A 12,051-nucleotide genomic window follows, 5' to 3' on the forward strand; every position below is an offset into this window, starting at 1 on the left:
AACACCTCAACAATTTAGTTAATTTGAAATTGAGGGAGTCACTCTTAAGGGTAAAATAAGAAGAATAATGTTATTTATAAATTGATTTTGCAAAATAACAAGTACTTAAGGAACATCTACTTTTAGTTAGAACGACATATAAATAAGAACAAATGGATTAGTATAATTTATCTCCTAGAAAATACTCTCTCAATTTCAAATTAATTGAATTGTTGAAGTGTTTCACACCCTTTAAGAAAAGAAGATTAAAACATAAATTAAGCATAACTTTTCATTTTTATCCTTATTAATTATTGTCAATTTTATAATTAAAATAACTAAACATTAATTAATAATAACTAATTTCAATACTAACTTACGAAGGGTAAAATTGGAAGATTATTCTAAAAGTAGTCTTGAAAATTGAACAATTAAGTTAATTTGAAAAATGAAAAATATCTCAACAATTCAATTAATTTGAAATGGTGGGAGTATAAGACTTCAACAAATGAAAGGGAGAATAAGGTTCAAAAATTCAACATCTATCTTGAACTTTGAACAATTCAATTAATAAAAAAAAGGTTCAAAAATTCACACAATACTCTCTCCATTTCAAAATAAGTAAATTGTTGGAGTATTGCACTACCCTTTAATAAAAGAATATTAATACATTAATTAGATATTACTTTTCATTTTTAGCCTTTTATATTATTGTCAAATTATTGTTTAGAATGATAAACATGGATCAAGATAACTATTTTCAATATTAACTAAACAATTAAAACTTCTTGATCTCATCACACAGGAAATTCAAATGAAGTGTAAAAATTGAAGAAACTTTTAAAATTAATTCTGAAGATTGTACAATTATGAAAATACCTTAAAGATTCACTTATTTTGAAATGGAAAGAGTATGAATAAAGGGAATATTAATTATGAAAAAATTGAAAGGATTCATATCGAAGTGTCAAAACTCCATTATAAATCTAAAATTTAGGCTATTTGAATAAAATTTGAGTTAGTCTTGAATTGAACTCGAAGCGCATTAAATATGTACTAAAGTTATTTAATAATTGTATTTTAAATTTGTAAATAAAATATTTTTTATATTACATTTTAATAAATCAACATGAGGCACGTAATAAGGGGCATGCATGTGAGCCATCTGGAGTTGTCGTGGTAGTAATAAAAATTTCAGTTGAAGTGCATATTAATGCTATTAAAATATTCTATCATTAAAATATTCTCATCATTAATGTACTTAAATTAAACACCAAGAATAGTTATTATTTCTTTTCAATATTTGATTCGCAAAATTTTAAAACTATTTATTTAAAAATTTAGTTTACTTTAATTTCATTTAATTTATCTATCCATTTTATTTATTAATTTTTATTTTTATGTTCCCTAATTAAAATATTTTAATTTTTTAATATATTTTAAATCATGTTTGTTTCTTTTTATTTTAGTGCAAAAAGTAAAGGTGCTAATGTAATATAAATTGATTTAAAAAATGGGTTCCACCATTTTTAGATAGTACGACTGCTTATGATATTTTTTATGCTTTTTATGATAGGAAGTACACGTGACTATCATAATAATAGCAACTTGGTTGGGTATTTGGGAAAATCAATACTCCCCCTGTCCCTAATTACTTGTCCACTTTTGAATTGACACAACTATTAAGAAAATAATTAATGATATAATGAGTTTATCATTTTACCCTTATTAATTATGGAGTGGATGAAAAGTTTTACATTTTTAAAAATAATTAGTCATTTAATTGAGGGTATAATAGGTAAAAATAATTTGTTCTTTCTTCATTTGTCAAAATGGACAAGTAATTAGAGACAACTATAAAAGAAAAAGGGGACAAATAATTAGAGACAGAGAAAATAATTTTGTAGCAGAAAGTACAACTGTTCTAAGCTGATAATTTTGATAATATGACAAAAGTGCCCTTGGTCGTCCTCCTCATCACATTTCTATATGATAGAAATTCATTCAATTATTCTCAAAAAATGGAAGATACCGCTTAATTTTTTTTTAGAAGTCAGTGAGTTTTTAATTTCATGTATCCAAAAATATCAATTATATTTTGGAAATGAAAAAGTATCATCTTGTTTTCCCATGTATCGCACCAATGTTTCAAGAAAATTTAGTAAGTATCCGATGAAAATAAAATAATTATAAATATATATTTCTTTATATTCATACCAAGGGCTGTTCATGATTATGATTAAAAAATCAAATCAAATCGCAATTCGAATCAAACCGATTAAAAAAACTGATATTTGGTTTGGTTTTAAATTTTAAAAACCGATACTATTTGGTTTGGTTTTGGTTTTACTAAAAAAACAACCACAAAAATAATCAAACCGAACCGATAAATTAGATATATAAATTTTATAATTATTTATATGTTATTCATAAATAAAATATAAATACTTTGTTAAATTTTAATCAACTTAAATTTGTAACTTTATCATTTTCTCAAGCCCAACTATAACAATCCTAAGTCAAAGTCCATCGAAATTCATTTAATTCTTTACCTACGCTACTTCTCATAAAATAATCACACTTTCTCGTAATTGAATCACTTTGTTCATGTAGTGATAACTCTATTATTGCTTAATTGCATCGACAATAACTTTTATGTGGATTGTTGATGTACTAGGTGTTTGTGTCTATCGATACGTACGTCCTCAAAAAAAATATTACTTTCAAACGGAATAAACCAGAAAAACTGAACCAAACCGACGGTTATTTTTTTTTGTTTGGTTTTAGAAATTTAAAAAACCGATTAGATTGGTTTGGTTTTGGTTTTAATTAATAACCGATCCAAACCGAACCACGAACACCCCTATTCATATCATATATTCTTATAGTATCATTAACTAATAAGTGATTTTTGAATAAGAAATCTTAATGATACCATTATATATATATATATATATATATATACACACACTCTCATAGTATTATTGACTAGTGAATAATTTATGAACAAGAAACTTTAATGATACCACAACTTTATACATATATTCTTATAGTATCATTGACTAATGAGTAATTTTTTAACATGAAACTTTAATGATGCCACAACAATGTACATATACTCTTATAGTATCATTGACTAATGAGTAATTTTTGAACAAGAAACTTTAATGATGCCACAACAATATACATATACTCAGAGTATATTATCATTGACTAATAAATAATTTCTGAACAAGAAAAATTAATGATGCCACAACAATATACATATATGTTTGCAGTATCATTGATTAATGGGTAATTTCTGAATAAGAAATCTTAACGATACCAATACAATATATATATATATTGATTTAGTATCAGTTTAGCGAAATTATCAGTCTTAATGATACCAATACAATAATTGATATTGATTTAGTATCAGTTGAGTGAAAATTATCAGCATTAATGATACCAATATAATAATTGATACTGATTTAGTATCAGTTGAGTGAAAATTATCAGTCTTAATGAATGAGGTATGTGCTGTAATTTTTTTTTTTTGAGAGAATGTGTATTTCTTTAATTACTTTGGATTAGATATGAACATGAAATTATTTTAAGTTTTATGACTCATTTACGTAATTTTTCCTTGTTTTATCTAGGTTCATAAATTATGATCCTTTTAAATTTGACTTAATTCATTACAATCACTTATTTGGATTCTTTATCTAGAACTAACCAAATCAGCCCTAGTCCATTTGATCGGCTCAATTCATCCAGTTTTTAATGGATTAGACATGACATAAAATCATGATGGGCTAAATATGAACATAAACCAAGTAAATCCATTACTTTGGCCCAAACTGACCTGTCTAAAAGTAAAAAAGGGAAAATTGTATATATAATAGCAAACTATTACAATTAAAAAAAATAAAATAGCAAACTATTAATTCAAATTAAATGCTATAAACATAGTTTGATTTAATTGTACCCCATAGCAAATTGTTTCTATTTCGCCTCTCTCCTGGTGAATCTCGCTCGCCTCTCTCGTTCTCTCCCTCGCCTCTCTCGCTTTTATACAAACACAAATGTATAAAATGTGTTTGTGTTTGTATAAAGCGAGAGAAAATTATATATATACATATATTTTCGTTTCCCTCTCCCAGATCTCGCTCGCTAGTCTCTCCTTCGCCTCTCTCGCTTATACAAACAGAAATGTATAAATTGCATTTCTGTTTGTATAAAACGAGAGAAAATTATATACACATGCAAACACATATATTTTCGTCCTATACACTTATAATTATACAATACAAATATTCCCTTGCCCAGTTCTCTTTTGCCTTTCTCTCTTTCTCGCTTTATACAAACACAAATTATACAATTGATCTTTTGTATATGCATACCGAAACAGAAACATATTATATACAACTGTTTTCTTTTGTATATGTATAGCGAAATATACATATTTATGTTTGCTATGGAGCGCAATTATGCAAACTATAGCTATAATATACAAATATGATTTTTGTGTTTGCTATATGTGAAAGTTGTTCAAGTAAAATCAGATACTGCATAAATGAATAACTTTTTGGGAAAATTACATGGTTAAGTAACTATATATTAGTTAATTAACCATCATAGCTATAGTTTTAGTTAATTACCACTAGCGATCAACATTCGGTGATAATTGCGTGGGCTGGAGTTTCAAATTTGTATGATTCACATGTTAGTATAATTCAGAATTTGTATGATATAATTTGTATAACTTTTGTATAATATAATTTGTATAATTGGTTAAAGTTCAGATGTTTGTGTTTATATAAATTCGTTATTTCATGTTTATAAAAAAATAACTCAAGTATACAAACGTACCCACAAANTCAACATTCGGTGATAATTGTGTGGGCTGAAGTTTCAAATTTGTATGATTCACATGTTTGTATAATTCAGAATTTGTATAACTTTTGTATAATGTAATTTTGTATAATATAATTTGTATAATTGGTTAAAGTTCAGATGTTTGTGTTTATATAAATTCGTTATTTCATGTTTTTTAAAAAATAACTCAAGTATACAAACGTACCCACAAATTATACGAATGAGACAACTTAAACTATAGCTACAACCCATAAATATACAAAGTATAACTACAAAGCATAATTAAATTTATTGTAAAAGCTATTTGCGAAAATTCCCTTAACTTTTTTACTAGGAATTCCATTGATTGAAGAATTATTCTAGTTCATACGCACCATATTAAAATGTAAAAATTACATAAATCTCATAGTGTTAATAGCTATTACATCATATCCCTATTTATTTTTTCAAATTATAAAATTCCTTTAAAATTATAGGATCTTAGATACATCAGGAAACATGTGGATACATAGCTCACGGATTGTGAATGATACATTACTTAATGGTAGAGATGTATCCTAGAGGGGATAGGGATGTATTCGAGAGAGGATAGAGATGTATTCAAGAGGATGTATTTGTAAACTTTTTAAATTGTAGAAAATTTTAGAGATTATGATAAAATAAGATGTGTATTTATGTAATTCTTCCTATTAAAATTAACATGGAATAAATGGTTATGTCAAAAGAGAAATTCATTAAAGCCAGTAAACTTTTTATTTACTATGATATGTGATTCAATCATACCAATACTTGTATGGTACAATTGCAAAAAAAAAAGTATGGATAATTTTTCATCCATAAACTTCCACGTGCTTTTATGAGGAAAGATTTTCGAATAGGCTAATATAATTCAAACATACTCTTAATATAATGTGATACTGTTAATATTTTGAGCCAGACGTCATGATACGTATTTTACTAAAAGGTCCTACACCATTTATTTAATATCTTATAAGTAGTTTACTTTTCTTTCAACTATCAACACCCAACAATATCTTCTTAAAGTATTTTTTTTCACATAACTTATCACTGATCATGAGGTAATTTGAAAATTATATGTGTCACACACATCATTTATGGCCACCAACAAAGCTCACTAGCTTCTTTGTTTATGTATACTCCTTTAATGTTACGGATAAATGTAACAAACTAATTACTCATGGACGGACAAAAGACACTTATTCGGGGCCTACGCCGTCACTTTACCTTTTTTTATACCAATTATTATCAAATTTTGGGCTCAAACAATCCAAATATATTTTTAATAGAACAACTTTCACATATAACAAACATAAAAATTATATTTGTATGTTATAGCTATAGTTTGCATAATTGCGCTCCATAACAAATTTTATATTTTCTATGGAGCTATTGATTTGTATAATTCGCTATAAACATCCAATTTTATACATATTGTTCAGTTTCGTATTAATTCATTTATACATTGTAATTTGTATAATAAGATATGTATTTGTATAATTATAACTGTGTAGGACTAAAATATATGTATTTGTATATACACTTTTCTCTCGCTTTATACAAACACAAACACATTTTATACATTTTATACCGAAATGTATAAAATGGTTAATTGTATACCGAAAATGGCTAATTGTATATTGAATTAGATGGCAAAAAAAGGGATGTTTGCTGTGAATTACAATTAAAATAAACTATGGCTATAACATTTAATTTGAATTAATTGTTTGCTATTTCATACAATTTTCCCTTTTTTAATATAACATGTTAGTAGCTCCTAAGGCTTAGTTCGAGTGACAAAATATGGAGGATTTGTGGCTTAGGTCGCAGGTTCAAATCCTCCACCACGTAAAGTGAAGCCCGATATTTAAATGGAGAAGGGTAGAAGGGCGGACCCATGACTGTGATTGATCCAACTGATAGTATACACTTTAAGTCAAATTCATATCTTTTTCATAAAAGACCTCACATATATCACATATATCAACACCTTATAAATAACTTATTTTTCTTTTAAACTATCAACGTGACACTTTATTCACAAACATCCAAAAAAAAGTTATTTTTGAATGACTTGGACTTGTTTCTCTCTATTAACTCACACAACTAATTACCACCACTAGCTTTTAGCTCAACGATTATCAATTTATGCCACCAACCACCTTCATTATATAAACACCATTAACAAGTGCCCCCTCCACCATCTTGATCAACTACTACATTCATCATCCACCTCCACCACTAGCCAACAACAATCATTAGCGCCACCAATCATTATTACCAATCTTATCGACACAAATTGTCAATAGCATCGTTGGCCATCACAATCAATCCCCTCTAGCTATAGGCGGAGTTAAGCGAGGATTCGTATGTTTGAACGAACTTAGTAACTTTTTCGTAGATCTTGTATTTGTATTAGAAAATTAAATAAATATATATGTATATTAACTTGTGAATCCCTTAACAAAATTGATTGATGATTCAATGGTAAGAAAGGGACCATAGAAATGCTTTCCACGTTAGTGTTCTGGGTTTGAAAATATTTTTCTCTTCTGTCCTCAAATTTAAAATTCTAAACTCTTAATCATGGTTCCGCTTGTTGAGCAATTAATAAAGTGTACAACTGTCAATTGATGATTAGCTCATAATTAAGTTAGTTAGAAAGTTGTCAGACAGTTAGTAAGTTGATTATCTTGTATATATAAGAGTTAGTTCATAGAGATTAGTATTGTCTTTCATATAGAAATGTATTCATTCAGTTATTGTTTTCAGTTCAAGTTAATGGAATTCTTCTTCATTGTTATCTGAGTTTTGTTTGTTCAATTACTGAACTTCACATGGTATCAAAGCAAAGAGGACACATCTAGGGATCTCGTTTCGATTTCAATTTCGTTTTTCAATTCTGTTTCGTTCTTCTTCTTTGCGAGGATTTTTGGATCTAATCCATGGCGATCGAGGATAATACATCAGGAGGATCAAATGACAAAGCACATGGAGAGATTACCCATGGTAGCTCGATGATGATTGATCATAATCATCATTTATACTTGAGCTCTTCGGATGTACCAAAAGCCTTATCTGTAGGAATCCAATTGACAGGGATGGAAAACTACACACTATGGAGTCGAGCTATGGAGATTGCTCTGCTTGGACGAAACAAAGTAGGATTTATTGATGGATATGTTTTGCGCACTGATTTTGAAGGAAATTTGAGGAAGATTTAGGATTGCTACAACGTCATTGTCATATCTGGCTTACATACAATGTCAGCAAAGAACTACTTAGTGGATTTCTGTATTCGCCTAGTGCTCATCAGGTATGGCTTGATCTCAAGGAACGATTTGATAAGATCAATGGATCGCGACTCTATCAACTACAGAGAAATATATTTACTCTTACACATGGAGTAATTAGTGTTTTTGTCTATTATACGAAATTGAAGAACCTATGGGATGAATATGATTCATTCTTGCTTCCACCTAGCTGTGACTGTCACAAGGCTAAGGAATATGTTGAGCAGCTGCAGTATCAACGTCTACTTCAATTCCTAATGGGCTTGAATGACAGTTATTCTCAAGCTCGAGGTCAGATCCTCATGATGCACAATTTACCAAATGTCAACCAAACATATGCCTTAGTAATCCAGGATGAGAGTAAAAAAGGAATTGCAGGCAATGTCAATAAAGGGATGGAGTCTTTGGCAATGTATACTACTGGATTTAATCAACAATTCAACTATAGGCAGTCTCAGAATTCTCAGAACCCAAGAAGGATTATCATTCACTTTACTGTGATTTCTGTAACATGAAAGGTCATAATAGGGTTGATTGCAACAAATTGAAGAAGTATGACAATTGACATTCAACAGGACATGTGAAGGATAACTGTTATCTGCTGATTAGATATCCTGACAATTTTAAAGGAAAGAAGAAGGTTAATGTTATTGGTAGAGGAGGAGCACAGTTGCAAGAGGCTCAAGACTATGCAGTTTCAGGAGGAAGTGCAATGCATTCAAGGCTACATAATGTGCAGGTTCAAGTGGATAGGAAGGGATCAGGATAGGCAGATGCACATGAACAATGGTTGCAGATGTTGCACAAGGCATCGCCAAAACAAATTCAACAAATGCTTGGTATATTGCAAGGACATAAGAAAATCTCAGATTCTCAAAGCAGTGCAAATCTAGCAGGTAATCCTAATCCCAGTGTGAAATGGATTGTAGATACTGGAGCTTCAAATCACATGATACATAATCATGCGTATTTGCATGATAAGCACACATGATAGGAAGTAAAGAGATAGTGCAGCTCCCTACAGGAGATGCAGCAACAGTTTCACATATTTGAAGCTTGAAATTGAATGAAACTGAAATGATTAGTGATGTACTGTGTATACCAGCCTTCAGGTTTAACCTTTTATCTGTGAACAAACTGTCGAAAGAATTAAACTGTTGTGTTTCTTTTTTTCCTATACATTGTATTTTTCAGGACCTCTCATCTGGGAAGGTTAAGGGGATTGGTAAAGTAGAAGAAGGGTTGTATGTAATGCACTGGAGTACAAGACCCCAAAGGGATCAGGTTCACACAATGTCTGCAGTAAAAAAGGAAGTTGGAGATCCTGCACTTTGTAATGCAGAAGAGACTGGAACATGTTCCTATGGGAGTACTTAGAAGATCAAATAATTACACAATAGTAGTAGTTTTACTATTGATCATTGTGTAGTATGTCCTCAGGCTAGCCAAACCAGACTTACTTTTCAAAATAGTAGTTCAACTGTAAATGCTATTTTTGACTTGGTTCACATGGATATATGGGGTCCTTATAAGGTAGCCACTCACAATGGAATGAAGCATTTTCTCACCCTAGTTGATGATAAATCTAGATGGACATGGACTTTCTTGATAGGTTTAAAGTCTGATGTAGTTGTTGTTCTGAAACAATTCTTAGTAATGATAAATAATCAGTTTGGTAAAAATGTTAAGGTTTTTAGATCTGATAATGGAGGAGAGTTTTTAAATACTAATTGTTGTGAATTGTTTGTGTCCCATGGTATTATACATCAGAGATCTTGTCCACACACTCCACAGCAAAATGGAGTTGCAGAAAAGAAAGACAGACATTTATTAGAAACAGCAAGGGCCATCAAGTTCCAAGGTCACTTGCCACATAGGTTCTGGGGAGACTGCGTAGAGGTTGCTACCTATATAATTAATAGAATTCCTTTGTCTGTTCTGGAAAATAAATCACCATTTGAAGTGATGTATAACAAGCAGCCTTCATTATCACATTTAAGAGTGATATGTTGTCTTGGTTTTGCTACAAACCTGCATGAAGGTGGTAAGTTTGAATCTAAAGCAAAGAAAGTTGTTATGCTAGGATATGCTGCCAGTCAGAAGGGGTATAAAATATTGGACATTGAATCCAAGAGGTTATTTGTTAGCAGGGATGTGATTTTTCATGAGTAAAAGTTTTATTTTCAAACCACTGACCTTGATCAAAACATTGATCCAGAGATTACATTATCCTATTCACCTATGGAGGACTATGAGCTTACACCCTCTGTTGTTATCAGGAATGCGAAAAATGACTCTCAGTCTGTACATCATCAAAATCCTGCTACTGTAATTTCTGCTCATGTCAACACAATCACAGCTTCTCAGGATCAAGCATCATCAGGTTCAACATCATCATCAGACTCTTCATCCACACCTAGTATAGTTAATGTTAGGAGATCAAACAGACAAGCTAAGCCACCTCTCTGGCATACAGACTATGTTTTGCCAAAAAATAGAGTTGTAGGGCAATGTCTTTATCCTATTGCAGATGTAGTGGACTATTGCAGTATTACACCATTATACAGAAGATTTGTAACTAAGTTTTCACAAGAGAGGGAACTTACATCCTATCATGAAGTTGTACATTATCCTAGATGGATTGAGGCTATGAAACAAGAAATTCAAGCTTTGGAAGACAACCATACATGGGTGATTACTGAGCGGCCCAAGGACAAGAGGGCAATAGGATGCAAATGGGTATATAAGATCAAGTATAAGGCTGATGGGGAAGTGGAAAAATTCAAGGCAAAGTTGGTAGCCAAGGGGTATAACCAAAATGAAGGCTTGGACTATCAGGAAACCTTCTCCTCAATTGTAAAAATGGTAACTGTGAGGGTTGTCATAGCTTTGGCTGCTTCACATCAGTGGCAAATCTATCAAATGGATGTTTTCAATGCTTTCCTACAAGGTGAATTAATGAAGAAGTTTATATGAACTTGCCTTTGGGTTTTGTCCATCAAAGTGAGAAGGGGTCAGTATGCAAGCTCACCAAATCACTTTATGGACTTAAACAGGCCCGCAGACAATGGAACATCAAGTTAACTACAACCTTAGTCCACTCAGGATTCAAACAAAGCCATTATGACTACTCTGTATTCACAAAGCATCAAGGAACAGATATGGTGGTGGTACTAGTCTATGTTGATGATTTGTTAATTACAGGAAATGATCACAATATGCTTATAGAGACAAAAGGAAACCTCAAGGATAATTTCAAGATAAAAGATCTAGGTGAATTGAGGTATTTTTTGGGCATTGAATTTGCAAGGAACAGTACTGGAATTCTTATGCATCAGAGGAAATATTACCTTGAACTAATTTCAGACATGGGGTTGTCAAGTTCAAAACCTATTGGAGCTCCTAATAAGTTGAACAAGAAGCTCACAACTACAGAGTTTGATCTGCATTTTTCACCCACTGATGATCATGACAAATTGTTGAAGGATCCATGTGTATATCAAAAGTTGATAGGAAGTCTGTTTTATCTGACTATAACAAGGCCAAACATTGCATATGCAGTGCAACTTTTGAGCCAATTTATGCACAGTTCTTAGACATCACACATGGAGGCAACAATGAGAGTGGTTAGGTATGTAAAACAGTCACCAGGTCTAGGGATATTCATGACAACTAATGTTGGTAATCAGTTGATGGCTTATTGTGATGCAGACTGGCATCATGTCCAAACAATAGGAAGTCCATAACAGGCTACATGGTTACATATGGGAGTTCACTTACACCTGGAAATCTAAGAAGTAAGACACTATCTCAAGGAGTTCAACAGAGGCTGGATACAGGAGCTTAGCCTCAACAGTTGCAAAAATAGTGTGGTTGGTAGGAATTTTCAAGGAGCTGGGAA

The sequence above is a fragment of the Solanum stenotomum genome, chromosome 11 (genome assembly GCF_019186545.1).
Source record: "Solanum stenotomum isolate F172 chromosome 11, ASM1918654v1, whole genome shotgun sequence".
In the NCBI taxonomy this organism is placed as follows: domain Eukaryota; kingdom Viridiplantae; phylum Streptophyta; class Magnoliopsida; order Solanales; family Solanaceae; genus Solanum; species Solanum stenotomum.